This window comes from Haliotis rufescens, unplaced genomic scaffold (assembly GCF_023055435.1).
Source record: "Haliotis rufescens isolate VD_foot unplaced genomic scaffold, xgHalRufe1.0.p SCAF_46, whole genome shotgun sequence".
Taxonomy (NCBI): domain Eukaryota; kingdom Metazoa; phylum Mollusca; class Gastropoda; order Lepetellida; family Haliotidae; genus Haliotis; species Haliotis rufescens.
Window position 1 is genome coordinate 2491769 of NW_025964179.1, and position 17123 is coordinate 2508891.

The following is a 17123-nucleotide window of genomic DNA, read 5'->3' on the forward strand; positions in this document are numbered from 1 at the left end:
CATTGGTTGAATGAAAAAAAGGAAACAGAATTGGAATACACCCATTCTGTCTCGGCCGGTCATCCAAGGTTTTGCAGTCCCACATGGACAGTTTGTTCAGTCCGAGTGGCTCCAGACCCGTGAAGATTACGGGGTAGAATAGGTCTTCAGCAACCCATACTTGCCGTAAAAGGCGACTATGCTTGTCGTAAGAGGCGACTAACGGGATCGGGTGGTCAGGCTCGCTGACTTGGTTGATACATGTCATCGATCCCAATTGCGTGGATCGATGCTCATGATATCAATCACTGGATTGTCTGCTCCAGACTCGATTATTTACAGACCGCCGTCATATAGCTAGAATATTGCTGAGTGCGGCGTTAAACAAATCAACCAACCGAGTGGCTTCAAGTGAGAACGATGAATAGCGAACTTACTAAAAATCGGGTTTATTCTATTTAATGTCAAGACGGTAAATGGCATTATTACCCATACGGGCAGGAAGAACTCGTGTAATAACTTTTTGATATTTGCACATGTGCATTTTGGTGATTCTCGGTGTTCATTGGCTTGTTAAAATTTTACGCTTTTTCATTGGCTGACACTGACCGCCGGAACTACTTTTGAGCTTTCACATTTCATTCACAAACCACACGTGCTTTCATTCATGAATTATATGCTGATTTCGTTCTCGCAAATGCGTTACTTTGACTAGAACAATTTACAGTATCTTCTTCCAAATAAAAACAAAGTACCAATATTGTATTACTTGAGACATCTCTTTAATGCACAATCTTTTAACAATCGATCAAATTTCCATGCACAACTTTGATACGTCTGCTTTTTTTGTAAACAAACATGGCTGCCCACTTGACACCGATAAAGGTCAATGACCTGGTCAAAGTTGATGGCGATCGATAGTTCAACCACTTAATACCTTCAATGTCTATGTGGTGAAGACTATGTTTGGCGAAATGCAAGTTCCCCGATTCCGATTACTAACCGAAACTGTGCCAAATGCACCACCGTCACGTCCGTCCTTTGGCCTACCCCAAGCAGCCGTGGATGACTTAATGAGTGATGACTTTTTCGATCCCCCAACACAAAACAATTCTACAAACTTTGCAATAAATGAAATTGATATTGATGACTTTTTGGCAAGTAATGAAAATGAAAATACCATGAAGAGCAAAGTTTGCAAGAAACAAGGAAAGTTGAAGAAATCCCACCCAATGAACTCAATATTCTCTTGTGCAGGTTTTTCATCTCCGCCAAAAAGTCGGATGGAACAGAATACGAATCATCGACATTAAAAGGGATAAAGGCCAGTGTTGAGCGTTATCTGAAGAGACATGACTATAAACACTCGTTGTCAGACTCCGTGCATTTCATTAAATTTCGAGAAGTTTTAAAATCTAAACAAAAATCCCTGAAAAAGCATGGTAAAGGCAACTTACCCCAGCGGGGCGAGCCCGTGTCAGATCTTGAACTAAATAAACTCCGTGAATCTGGACAACTTGGCACAAGTTTACCTGATGCAATCTTTAACACATTATGGTGGAACAACACCATCTACTTTGGTCTGCGTTCTGCCACCCTTCACTGGCGCATGCAATGGGGCGATGTCATTCTAAAAAAAGATACTGATAAAAGTCGATATTTCGAAGACATATTTTTAATCACCTGAAGGCACGAAAGTGAGTTATAGAAAATAATGAATTGTTTGTGTTCTGATTGATAACTGATATGTTTAAGAGCTGTAAAAATGGCGTTTGCTTCTGATGTGAATATGGAACTGTTTTCGGGCAATCTTGAAGATATTGTTTATGAGCCCCTAAGGACAGAAGGAGCAGGTCTGTCGGACGAAGAAGGTCTCGAGAGACTCTGGTCTTATCTGGGCAAATTCGCCAATATTACAAAGGAAATGACGCCGGAAAACAGGGTTGACCTCCTTAGTGATGCCCTTCTCCACTTTGGCAAAAACATTCAAGACAAATGTGGTGTGTAACAATCAAACTTAATATTAGCAAATGTTGTACCAAATTTATTTACATGATACAGTGTCAAGTTTACGTATTTTCAAGGATAATATGTTCATCAGTAAGCTATAAAGGTTTTACTTTTTAATGTTATCTTATTTATCTGCAAGAGTCGTTTGTTTGTTGTTTAACGCCGCACCCAGCAATATTCCAGCTATATGTATGACGGCGGTCTGTAAATAATCGAGTCTGGACAAGACAATCCAGTGATTGACTTCCTGAGCATTGATCCACGCAATTGGGATACGATGACATGCATCAACGAAGTCAGCAAGCCTGACCAGCCAATCCCGTTAGTCGCCTCTTACGGCAAGCATGGGTTGCTGAAGACCTATTCTGCCCCGGATATTCAAGAGCCGTAAAAGGCCGTCATACATATAGCTGGAATATTGCTGGATGCGGCGTTAAACAACAAACAAACGACTCTTGCAGATCGGTGCTCATGATGTCAATCACTGGATTGTCTGGTCCAGACTCGATTATTTTACAGACCGCCGTCATATAGTTTGTAAATATTAATTCAACGAAACTTCTTTGAGTTGTTTCACCTTGGTTGACAGATTTACTTAATGCTATGTTTGAACTGCATGTTGTCTCTATTTTTTCAGACTGGAGAACCATACTGAAGTGGTGCCTTTTGATATTTTGGGATTTTTATTTCTGAAACTTTTTATGGAAAGAAGTTGGATATAGACTCCATTAGGGACGGGGTTCGTTTCCGTGGCAGAATTCGAAAACCATTCAGTATATTTGATCGAAACTTGAAAGATGTATCACTAACTTGCTGAAGTGGTGCCGCTTGTTATTTTTAAATTTTCATTTTTAAAAATCTTTATGGACAAGGACACGATTGCCAGATTCACGGTTAACTTTGCGCGACTTGTTTTTTGAGAGTTACAGAGTAGTAATCAAGTTACATTCGTATCCACCTCAAGTAAGATTTGCAATGAAAAGGTTAGTTTTTGAAAAGAATCTTCTCATTTATTCTCAAGCCAATCAAGGAATAACTTGGATAGATATTTCCAGAAGAGAGAGTAGGACGACAGACAAGACAAGACAAGTCATCTGTGCACATCTCCTGTAAACAACACCTGAACACCCATTTGCACCAGTCTCTAGACAGTTCAAGGTTGGACGCAATGGAGTTGTTATGAGAACACAGTTCCCATTAAGACCATCTGCCGCCAAGACACTCCATAGGGCTCAGGGAGAAACTCTGTCTTCACTAACTTACTAAGAATCACCAGTAGCCAGAGCGATGGTGTAAATCCTGTTGGGTTACCATGTAGCTAGCAGAAGTATCGTCCATAGGGCTCAGGGAGAAACTCTGTCTTCACTAACTTACTAAGAATCACCAGTAGCCAGAGCGATGGTGTAAATCCTGCTGGGTTACCATGTAGGTAGCAGAAGTATCGTAAGTCCCCATGGTACCTAGTATGGTGACCTACCTTTGGTTATTGGTGATCTATAGCCTATTTTTATTGTGTACTGTTATGAATTGTTCCAATTTTATGATGATATGCTAGTTTTAAATCTACATCTGTGTTAGTCTAGTGTTTTTACTGTCCTTTGTCGACAGATTTAAATGTCTTTATTTATATATGCTTCATGTACAACTTGATTTAGTCACGATATGGCTGAAATATTGCCGATGTGACTATAAATCTTAACTCACTCACTCACTCTGTCTTCACTTGTTGTTGACTTTGCAGTGTGCACACTATGTTGGATTGAGCAGAGCAGTCTGCATATTCGTAACCTCAACAAAACAATGATGATGTCAGTTAATGAAGATGTCAAGCGAGAAATGGAAAGTCTTAGGACCTCTACATCATGCACTCTTTCAAGCACACCAATATAATCCATGTCAGATGGATTTGTTATCGCCTTACATGATCGACACTTCAAGTCAACAGATATCTTTCTCTTGTCAGAAACAAGAATCAGACCCACAGAAGCTAATGAGAGTTACCTATTTCCAGGCTTCAACCTCTACAGGAATGATGACACAGCTACATCAACTGTACGGCCACCACATGGAATGGCAGTCTTTGCTACCAAACCAACAACTGTGATAGCCAACAACCAGAGAGGCATTGAGATAATGAATCTTGAACCAGTACCTGCCTGACGTAATAGTTGTAGGTGTTTACAAGCCACCAACAGTTTCAGCTACACTTCTGACTCAGGTACTCCTGGACAATATCCTTCAGCTATCCACCAGATATGCAGTTGTCATTGGTGATATGAACCATGATTTAAACAAACATGAATCATCACCTTTGTCACCTGACTATCATCAACTAATTAAAGGTCCATGTTTACTATTTTAGGGTCCAAGTAACATGTTTAAAGAGCGCTTTGTCATTGTATTCAAGATTATCGACAACGCAGAGGACTCTACCATTGACAATTACACAGTGGTATTATGATATTTCCAGTGTTCAAAACAACCCTTTTGTTCCAGACCATTGAACCAAGTCATAAAAGTGTTTCCAGACTGACCAGAGTAACTTGCACGTATTTTCACAGTTTGAAAAAATAGTTTCTATTTACAGTATCTAATTTAGTTATTGTTTCTTGTAATTTGTCATTTGTTTGCATAAAAACCCACAGAAACACACTTGTTTTACTTTCCATTTCATATGGATACGACCATGGTGGATCTTTTGTGGGTAAACAATGTATGGTCTTCAAGAACATATATTTCTTCACTCATTGCATACAGAATTGCACATTTACTTGTGGTTACTTTACAAACAGCTGCCAGGGGGATATGTCATCTTTCTGATGACTCTTGTTGTGATCACTGTCAACCATCAACGTTATGAAGTAGCAATTTGAAAGTCAATTGAAAAACAATCCCCCCTTCGAAGGGCCACGGAAACTCACTTGTATGGAAATAACAAATGTCCCGACATCACTGTCATCAAGTCACTGCAAAGGAACTTGATCATCAGTTTATCAAACATGAGTGAGTTAATATTTAACGTCACATCGGCAATATTTCAGCCATATCATGACGACAAGAAATACATTATTAACACATACATCTAAACTTCATAAGAACCTGTCATCAAAGGACGGTACAATAACTAGAATATCACATAGTATATTTAAAACTAGCTGAGGAACATTCAAAAGCAACAATGAACACACAACACAATATTTAAAAAATGAGCTAGAGATCGTTCCGGGGTAGAATAGGTCTTCAGCAACCCATGTTTCCCATTAAAGGTGACTCTGCTTGTCGTAAAAGGCGACTAACGGGATCGGGTGGTCAGGCTCGGTGACTTCGTTGATGCATGTCATCGGTCCAAACTGCGTGGATGGATGCTCATGATATTGATCACTTGATTGTCTGGTCCAGACTCGATTATTTACAGACCGCCGTCATATAGCTGGAATATTGCTGAGTGCGGCGTTAAACAACAAACAAACAAACAAACAGAGATCGTCAGTAACTAAAGGGTAATCACCATACCAGGGACCATGGGGAATTACAGTGCCTTTGCTTCCTGCATGGACCCTGGCTGGATTTATATCGTCCCTTCAGTCATTGGCGATATTTTACCAGTTAAGCCTAATATTAAAATGACAAAAATTCTACGTTTTAAAATTCTGGAATGCATATAAATACTTCGAATGATGTGGGACTTACATACCCTCTTAGGGGGACAATAATGTTACGCTACTTCAACCCCCCTTGATGGTACAGCCACTAACAATCTAAGTTATGAATTAGCACTACCAATTTTTAAAACAATACAGTAAATACATCAAAATTTATGAATAAGATCTATTTCTTTTAACAAACATAGTATTAAAAAGGAATTAACTTTACTTAAAAGATCCTTCACTGTTTTTACACTGAAATATTTATCCCTTGTGATGGAAAAATCAATACAATCAAGCAGGACATGATTGACCGTGATTCTTTCATCACAAGGGATACAAAACGGAGGATCGTCGCCTTTTAACAAATACTCATGGGTATATCTCCAATGGCCAATACGACAACTCGCATAATGACCTTCAAATCTGGACTGACAACCAAAGTAGGTGGTTAAATTTTTATGTAATTTATTGATACCTACTTGGTTGTCCCACTTCTTTTGCATTAGATCACGGATGTGAGATCTAATTATAGGTTTATAATCACTGTATGGGATAAGAAGTGGTGTCACGGATTTGTTTACATACCAACATGGCATGGAAACCAACAAAAAACGACGTCATATTGGCCAGCAGCAAGATCATAAGTAAATTCGAGAATTTGGATTAAAAGTGGATATTTCGAAGACATATTTTTAATCACCTGAAGGCACGAAAGTGAATCGGAAAAATTAATGAATTGTTTGTGTTCAGATTGGTTACTGATATATTTAAGTGCTGTAAAAATTGCGTTTGCTTCTGCTGTGAATATGGAACTGTTTTCGGGCAATCGTGAAGATATTGTTTATGAGCCCCTAAGGACAGAAGGAGCAGGTCTGTCGGACGAAGAAGGTCTCGAGAGACTCTGGTCTTATCTGGGCAAATTCGCCAATATTACAAAGGAAAAAGACGCCGGAAAACAGGGTTGACCTCCTTAGTGATGCCCTTCTCCACTTTGGCAAAAACATTCAAGACAAATGTGGTGTGTAACAATCAAACTTAATATTAGCAAATGTTGTTCCAAATTTATTTACATGATACAGTGTCAAGTTTACGTATTTTCAAGGATAATATGTTCATCAGTAAGCTATAAAGGTTTTACTTTTTAATGTGTTATCTTATTTATCTGCAAGAGTCGTTTGTTTGTTGTTTAACGCCGCACCCAGCAATATTCCAGCTATATGTAAGACGTCGAGTCTGGACAAGACAATCCAGTGATAAACTTCCTGAGCATCGATCCACGCAATTGGGATACGATGACATGCATCAACGAAGTCAGCAAGCCTGACCAGCCAATCCCGTTAGTCGCCTCTTACGGCAAGCATGGGTTGCTGAAGACCTATTCTACCCCGGATATTCAAGAGCCGTAAAAGGCGACTAACGGGATTGGCTGGTCAGGCTCGCTGACATGGTTGATGCATGTCATCGTATCCCAATTGCGTGGATCGATGCTCAGGAAGTCAATCACTGGATTGTCTGGTCCAGACTTGATTATTTAGAGACCGCCGTCATATAGCTGGAATATTAATAGCTGAGTGCTGCGTTAAACAACAACCAACCAACATGCCATCGATCCCAATTGCGTGGATCGATGCTCATAAGGTCGATCACTGGATAGTCTGGTCCAGACTAGATTGTTTTACAGACCGCCGTCATATAGATGGAACGATGTCATATAGCTGGAATATTGCTGAGTGCGGCGTTAAACAACAAACAGCTCACCTGTTACAAGTTAGGCAATGCATTTATGTTTCTTGGTCCAAAGATCCCCTGAAGATCTTTTGAAGCAGGAAAAGAAGTCCGTTTTGTCCTGGTATTAAGACCAAGACATGCCTCTCCAACATCTAATTCTCATTGTGACAGAGTTGAAAATTCTTTGTTTTTTCAAGAAGGCTTATTTCTTGAAAGACAAGAGTTGAAAATTCTTTGTTTTTTCAAGAAGGCTTATTTCTTGAAAGACAATTGCATGTGAAACATTTGTTGGCAAAATGTTTGGTTCCGACATTGTTTACACACATTGTCGGAATTGAAATTTACAATTTTTCACACTCCTTGTTGCAAGAGGTATTGGAGTGTGAACATATTGTTCATATTGAAGAAGATGAGATCATGGAAGATGATGAGTTTGATCTGAGAGAGATTGAAGAGCAACATTGATGATGAGGAAGAGATGTGCTAAACCTTTCATGTGATCTATTGTCAGCGCCCCCTGAATCCAGGATGCAATTGCGTGAATCGATGCGCTTGATATAAATCACTGGGTTGTCTGGTCCAGACTCTATTATTTACAGACCGCCGTCATTTAAGAATTGACCTTCACTTTGTGTGAGTTCATTGAAGTATGAACCTTCATAGAGTGAGGGCCAAACTGTATGAACGTCGGAGCTTGCGATTTTTTTATCACAATTTCTTACCTCACAAGATGTAGGCGTAGATCTAAACACAATTTTATTTAGTACGTGTGACTTCATGTTTACACTGACAGCCATACAACAACCAGCTATATCGCGGAGTAAAATAGTTCCTCAAAAAGAGAGGTGACATGGGCGTATGGATGCACAACTTGCTCTCCAGAAACATCTTACGCAGCACATGTGTTCAAATCATATCCTCATTAGATGAGAAAGGTCTGTAAAGAACTACCTCAGTAAGTCAGTCACAATGACAGCGCATCGTAATACATTTACATCAAGTACAAGACGTCAAAATGGCCGACACGATAAACGTGACGGGAGAGATTTCCGAAGTTGTTGATGAACCTTTGGTGGTTACATGTGTTAGTCATCATTAATCAACTGGCCGATCATTGAAAGGTGAATAAAGATGCGTCAAACAGACACAAAGGTAAATTCATAGATTGCTGGAGACGGTCAATGTCAGCCTAGGCACGGATCGAGTCGATACTACGATAGTTTAGATGTGCATTTCTTCGTTTGTTCATTAGGATGGGCCGTAGCGAGGATATTCGTGAACAATCATGCAGTCACGCTCTCTCATTTATCAAAGTATACTGAAACGCTGAGACCAAAAATAAAGGTTCTAAATGATCAGAAAGAACGCTTATGCATGTTTTCGTGGTAGGGAATTCCCAGGGGTTTCCCCAGGAATGTGGAAGTAGCCCGTCAGTGTTTACGTCATTTCAAGAACACGGTCTCGTGAAAAGCGTATGAACGTCAAATTGTGTCGTTCATACACTTATGAACGTCAATTTCGCGGTTATGTGACCGACCTCTCGTCCAGTGGAAAAGCCGTATATCGTGTAAACTTCAAATAAAAAAATTATATTGCTGTATGCGGCGTTTAAACAACAAGCCAACCAACAAAATATTCGAGTCTGGACCAGACAATCCAGCGATTGACATCATGAGCATCGATCCACGCAATTGGGATCGATGACATTGCATCAACTAAGTCAGCGGGCCTGACAACCCAATCCCGTTAGTCGCCTTTTGAAGGGACCTGTGAAGATCCGGGGTAGTATAGGTCTTTATAGCAACCTCTGCTTGTCGTAAGAGGCGACTAACGGGATCGGGTGGTCAGGCTTGCTGACTTTGTTGATGAATGTCATCGATCCCAATTGCGTGGATCGATGCTCATGACATCAATCACTGGATTGGCTGGTCCAGACTCGATTAGTTACAGACCGCCGCCATATAATTTTAATATTAATATAATGATTAATATCAAGAGCATCGATCCGCGCAATTGGTATCGATGACATGCTTCAACCAAGTCAGCGAACCTGACCACCCGATCCCGTTAGTCGCCTTTTATGACAAGCAGAGTCACCTTTTACGGCAAGCATGGGTTGCTGAAGACCTTTTCTACCACGGAATCTTCCAACAAACAAATTTATGTACAAGATGTAGGTCACCTATAAGGTCAAATTGACAAAGTATGGTTGTGTCATCCTTATTGCTAGTATTGGGCAAAGATCATTGAGGTGAGTGAAGATTTACTTATTCCAGATGGACCTGGGGACTACTTTTGATACAAGAAGGTCAAAGGTCATGGTTATTTTGAAACGTGGTTGTATTTGCCAGTTTCTCCTGTATTTGTATTGTCCTGAGACAAAGTTATTGTTGTATCTTTAGAAGTTGTCTTGATTAAGGTCAAAGTCTGAAGGTAATTTATTTCAACTGGACTTTTGTGGTGGTGTTTTATTAAGACTTTAGAAGCTTTGATTTGTTGGGTTTTTTGTTTGATGTTTAACGCCACACTCAGCAATATTGTCTGAAACCAATCAACTTATTTATCAACAGGAATATCATCAACTACGAAACAAATATGATACCTACAAATCTCTATTTACAGATGGATCCAAGGATGGTGACGCAGTTGCTAGTGCCACCATCATTGGATCCAGGACTATATCATATAGAATTCCTGATAACTGTTCCATTTTTACAGCCGAATCAAAATCCATATTAACAGCACCAGTAAACAATCAAAACATAAACAATTTATTATATTTTCCGATTCTCTTTCCTGTCTTCAGGGCAGAATAGGTCTTCATCAACCCATGCTTGCGACTAACGGGATCGGGTGGTCAGACTCGAAGACTTGGCTGATGCATGTCATCATTTCCCAATTGCGCGGGACCCGTGAAGATTTCGGGGTAAAATAGGTCTTCAGCAACCCATGCTTGCCGTAAAAGGTGACTATGCTTGTCGTAAAAGGCGACTAACGGGATCGGGTGGTCAGGCTCGCTGACTTGGTTGGTGCATGGATCGATGCTCATGATATCAATCACTTGATTGTCTGGTCCAGACTCGATTATTTACAGACCGCCGTCACATAGCTGGAATATTGCTGAGTGCAGCGTTAAACAACAAACCAACCAACCAAATCCTGTCTTCAGGCAATTACAAATCAGTCCACGAAACATCCACTTTTAATCGGAATTCTTGAATTATAAAATGAACTTAAAAATTGCTACTGGCCAATGCGACATCGTTTTCTGTTGGTTACCCAGCCATGTTGGAATTACTGGGAACACAATGGCTGACGCTGCTGCAAAAGCAGCACTCAAAAAAACTGTGACACCGCTCCATATTCCATACATAGATTATAAGCCAGTGATTGGATTATATATCCGAGATCTGATGCAAAAGAAGTAGGACACCCAAGTAGGTATCAATAAATTACATGAAATAAAACCAACTATTGGCTACACTACGCCTATTTGGGTTGTCAGTCCAGATTTGAAGAGGTCATAATACGACGATGTCGTATTGGCCATAGCAGGAAAACAAATGAATATTTTTTTAAAGGTGAGGATCCTCCATTTTGTATCCCTTGTGATGAGAGAATCACAGTCAAGCAGGACGATTGTGATGATCTTTTTAATGGAATAAGTTCTCATATATTTTTTGCTTTTTTAAAAGATCTTGAACTCATTGATCAATTTTGATATGTGTAGATCGTTATACTTTATAATATTGGTAGTGTATGATTTGTAACTAAGATGGTTAGTGGCTGTATCCTCAAAGGGGGTTTCAGTAGCGTAAATTATTGTCCCCCTGAGAGGATATGTAAGACCACATCTTTCTAAGTACCTTTATTCATGCCACAGTTTTAATCTTAGTATCTTTGTTATTTTAATTGATGGCTAAAATCCGTATCATCGCCAGCAGCTAACGGGATGGTGTAAATCCTGCTCAGGAACCGTGTAGATAGCAGAAGTATGATCGTAAGTCTCCACGGTCCCTAGTAAGGTGGCCTAACTTTGTTGCTGGTGATCTATAGCCCATTTTGATATTGTATTGTTGAATGATAATGTTTTCTTTTAAATATTCTAAACTAGTTTTAAAATCGAAACTGTGATACTCTAGTTATTATACTGTCCATCGTTGACAGCTTTTTATACAATCTCTATATATATATTATAACTTTCGTCACGATATGGCTGAAATACTGCCGATGTGACGTTACATTTTACTGACTCGCTATATGACAGCGGTCTGTAAAGATTCGAGTCTGGACCAGACAATCCAGTGATTAACAACATGGTTGGTTGGTTTGTTGTTTTACGCCACACTCAGCAAAATTCTAGCTATATGACGGCGGTCTTGTAAATAATCGAGTCTGGACCAGACAATCCAGTGGTAAATATCATGAGCATCGATCCACGCAATTGGGATCGATGACATGCATCAACCAAGTCAGCGAGCCTGACCACCCGATCCCGTTAGTCGCCTTTTATGGCAAGCATGGGTTGCTGAAGACCTATTCTACCCCGGATCTTCACGGGTCGATCAACAACATGAGTGCTTATTGATTAGACAACTGTTTGCAATGGTGTGTTCATTCTAATACAGCGTCTCTGACCCAGTTGAGATGTAAAAGATCTTTTAAATTTGTTTTGACCATCAGTTTTAAATGTAATACTGTATATAAGATACATAGAAGGTTCATGTAATGACAATGACAGATATGGCAGTGTTAGTTTTGATTGGTTTGGACAGATATGGCAGTGTTAGTTTTGATTGGTTTGGACCTGTGAAGATTCCGGGGTAGAATAGGACTTCAGCAACCCATACGGGATCGGGTGGTCAGGCTCGCTGACTTGGTTGATGCATGTCATCGATCCCAATTGCGTGGATCGATGCTCATGATATTAATCACTGAATTGTCTGGTCCAGACTCGATTATTTTACAGACCGCCGTCATATAGCTGGAATATTGCTGAGTGCGGCGTTAAACAACAAACAAACAAAACAAATTGATTGGTTTGATTTGTTGTTTTACGCCGCACTCCGTGAGATGACGGTGGTCTGTAAATAATCGAGTGTGGACCAGATAATCCAGTGATTTACATCATGAACATCGTTCCTCCAGCGCCGAGCGGAAGCCCGAAGACTTCACACTTGGTGGCCCCCGTCCGTTCTAGAACGGCCTGTGCAAGCGGTCGGTACTTTCTCACCTTCGTGTTTGCCGCTGCGGCGAGTGCCTCCATAGAGGAGTCCCAGACTACAGTCACATCCACCACTACCGCCATGAAGGTTCCGGGGTAGAATAGGTCTTCAGCAACCCATGCTTGCCGGAAAAGGCGACTATGCTTGTCGTAAAAGGCGACTAACGGGATCGGGTGGTCAGCCTCGCTGACTTGGTTGATAGATGTCATCGGTCCCAATTGCGTGGATCGATGCTCATGATATTAATAACTGGATTGTCTGGTGCAGACTCGATTTTTTACAGACCGCCGTCATATAGCTGGAATATTGCTGTGTGCGGCGTTAAACAACAAACCAACAACTACCGCCATGTCGTCTTTTACAAAGATAAGGTCAGGTATGAGGTACCTCTCGCTGACTCTGAACCGGGGTTCAGTAAGTACCGCCCAACCACGAGCTTTGGCAGCGCCCGATATGGCTGTGCTCAACTTGTGCCGTTTTATTCGGTTCCTTTTGACAAACCCACAGTGGCCGCTGATATGCCCCAGCGTTTCGGTCAGAAAACCACACCGTCTACACTTCACGGACCCAGCCCTTCCTCGATTCACTGACTCCTTTGTAGGGTAGGTGTTGGTCCTAAGCTTGATAGCCAGTGAAAATTCGGACTCTACGAGGGTCTCAAGTCTGAACCATGAGTTGCCGGCCTTGGATCCTCTCAGCAGATGTGCCCCCATACATTGGGTTTTGTGGGCGTACCAAGCTCACCGCCACCATCGCCCGACGGCCGTTCCTTTGTTGTCGACCGCGCACGCCGGAAGCCCCCACTTGGTTCGGAACCAGTGAGGGACGCCTCACTGATGGTACGTAGGATATTGTCACTGGAACGGACTACTCGGCTCTTCATCCGCACAATACTGCATGGCACCATGTATCTTAGGCAGGGAAGGCTTAAGCCCCCATCCCTCGAGCAGGTGTACAAGAAGCCAGACGCAACCGAATGATGGAGGTGGAGCCACTCCTTGACTGTCCCTCGGATTAACGTGTCCAACTTGTTGAGTAAGCCGCATGAAGATTTCACTGTCGAGAGGGCGTATTGTAGGCGGGGGACCGCATACTTGGTGAGGAGGCATACTTTCTGCCGCGGCTTCAGAGGTGCTCTGGAGATCCTAGAGCACCAGGTCGAAAGCTTCTGGCGCCAGTCTTTGCTCGTGGTACCTACCCATGGATCGATGAGTGCGCCCAGGTACTTAGCGGTGCTATCCGGGTCGATCCATAGGAGTTCGCTCCCATTGACCTCCAGCGGCGTCTCGGCATTCACCGTGTATGTTTTCCCCCTATCTAACGTTCAGTTTCAGACCCGTCTCCCTGCCAAAACCCTCCACCAAGGTCAGATTGGTTTGAAGTCCTGTCACCCCATCACTTGCCAAACCTGTATCATCTGCATACCCCATCGCTGATATTGCAAGCCCATCCTCGAGCTTGTACCCCACGCCTTTTTCTTCCAGGAGGTAGAATAGGGGATCTATGGCTAAGTTGAACAACAAAGCAGAGAGGGGGTCTCCCTGCTTGACGCACCGCAGGATAGGTTTCTTCGACGTCTGACCTGATGGCACTGTGAAAGCTGTGAAAGTTCCAGTGTAGAGGTCTTTTACAACACGGAGCAGATGTGGATCCGCCCCGTGTCTCACGACTCCATTAATCACATGTGAGTGGGAAACCATGTCAAACGCTTTGGATAAGTCCAGAAGTGCCACAGCAAGGGACTTCCCCTTCTTCTTTGCGTGTTCAACCAGTGATGTGAGTAGCTGGACATTCTCAGCTCAGTTCGGTGCCTTGATGAAGCCGCGCTATCTAGCTAGTGTTAAGGTGACTGCCTTTTGCATTCGGGCTGCTAGTACCTTGGTGTATAGCCGTACTACGACCGACGTTATGGTGACATGGCGCAAGTGGCCTAGGTGACACTAAAGTAAAAAAAAACCCAGTGAAGTTAAAGTAACACTGCTATAGACCCGTGAAGATTCCGGGGTAGAATAGGTCTTCAGGAACCCATGGTTGCCGTAAAAAGGTGACTATGCTTGTCGTAAAAGGCGACTAACAGGATCGGGTGGTCAGGCTTGTTGACATTCTTGATGAATGTCATCGATCCAAATTGCGTGGATCGATGCTAATGACATCATCACTGGATTGTCTGGTCCAGACTTGATTGGTTACAGACCGCCGCCATATAGTTGGAATATATAACTGAGTGCGGCGTTGATTTGTTGTTTGTTTTTTGTTTAACGCCGCACTCAGCAATATTCCAGCTATATGACGGCGGTCTGTAAGTAATCGAATCTGAACCAGACAATCCAATGTTTAATATCCATGAGCATCGATCCACGCAATTGGGATCGATGACATGCATCAATCAAGTTAGCGAACCTGACAACCCGATCCCATTAGTCGCCTTTTACGACAAGCAGAGTCCCTTTTTACTCCAAGCATGGGTTGCTGAAGACCTAATCTACCCTGGAATCTTCCAACAAACAAATTTATGTACAAGATGTAGCTATAGGTCACCTATTAGGTAAAATTGACAAATTATGGTTGTGTCATCCTTATTGCTAGTATTGGGCAAAGATCATTGAGGTGAGTGAAGATATATTATTCCAGATGGACCTGGGGACTACTTTTGATACAAGAAGGTCAAAGGTCATGGTTATTTTGAACCGTGGTTGTATTTGACAGTTTCTCCTGTATTTGTAATGTCCTGAGACAAAGTTATTGTTGTATCTTCAGAAGTTGCCTAGATTAAGGTCAAAGACTGTAAGAATTTATTTCAAGAGGACTTTTGTGGTGGTGTTTTATTAAGACTTTAGAAGCTTTGATTTGTTGGGTTTCTTGTTTGATGTTTAACGCCACACTCAGCAACATTGTCTGAAACGAGATCGGGGGTGGTCAGGCTCGCTGACTTTGTTGATACATGTCATCTGTCCCAATTGCGTGGATCGATGCTCATGATATTAATCACTTGATGGTCTGGTCCAGACTCGATTATTTACAGACCGACGTCATAAAGCTGGAATATTGCTGTGTGCGGCGTTAAACAACAAACCAACTAACAACCAACTACTGCCATTTCGTCTTTTACAAAGATAAGGTCAGGCATGAGGTACCTCTCACCAACTCTGAAGCGGGGTTCAAGAAGTACCGCCCAACAACGAGCTTTGGCAGCGCCCGATATGGCTGTGCTCAACTTGTGCCGTTTTATTCGGTTCCTTTTGACAAACCCACAGTGGCCGCTGATATGCCCCAGCGTCTCGGTCAGAAAACCACACCGTCTACTCTTCACGGACCCAGCCCTTCCTCGATTCACTGCCTCCCTCGTAGGGTAGGTGTTGGTCCTAAGCTTGATAGCCAGTGAAAATTCGGACTCTTCGAGGGTCTCCCGTCTCAACCATGAGTTGCCGGCCTTGGATCCTCTCAGCAGATGTGCCCCCATACCTTGGGTTTTGTGAGCGTACCAAGCTCTCCTTTGCTCGTTCTGCCACCATCGCCGGACAGCCGTTCCTTTGTGGTCGACGGCGCACGCCGGAAGCCCCCACTTGGTTCGGAACCAGTGAGGGACGCCTCTCCATCCCGTTCCTCACTGATGGTACGTAGGATATTGTCACTGGAACGGACTACTCGGCTCTTCATCCGCACAATACTGCATGGCACCATGTATCTTAGGCAGGGAAGGCTTAAGCCCCCATCCCTCGAGCAGGTGTACAAGAAGCCAGACGCAACCGAATGATGGAGGTGGAGCCATTCCTTGACTGTCCCTTTCTGCATACTTTCTGCCGCCGCTTCAGGGGTGCTCTGGAGATCCTAGAGCACCAGGTCAAAAGCTTCTGGCACCAGCATTGACCAGCGGCGTCTCGGCGTCTCGGTATTCACCGTGTATGTTTTCCCCCTATCTAACGTTCAGTTTCAGACCCGTCTCCCTGCCAAAACCCTCCACCAAGGTCAGATTGGTTTGAAGTTCTGTCACCCCATCACTTGCCAAACCTGTATCATCTGCATACCCCATCGCTGATATTGCAAGTCCATCCTCGAGCTTGTACCCCACGCCTTTTTCTTCCAGGAGGTAGAATAGGGGATCTATGGCTAAGTTGAACAACAAAGGAGAGAGGGGGTCTCCCTGGCTGACGCCCCGAAGCATAGGTATCTTCGACGTCTGACCTGATGGAACTGTGAAAGCTGTGAAGTTCCCCCGTAGAGGTCTTTTACGACACGGAGCAGATGTGGATCCGCCCCGTGTCTCACGACTCCATTAATCACATGTGAGTGGGAAACCATGTCAAACGCTTTGGATAAGTCCAGAAGTGCCACAGCAAGGGGTTTCCCCTTCTTCTTTGCGTGTTCAACCAGTGATGTGAGTAGCTGGACATTCTCAACACAACCCGCTGCCTTGATGAAGCCGCGCTGCCTAGGGTGTAAAGTGACTGCCGTTTGGACTCGGGCTGCTAGTACCTTGGTGTATAGCCGTACTACGACCGACGCTATCGTGAGCGGGCGCCAGTTGCCTAGGTCA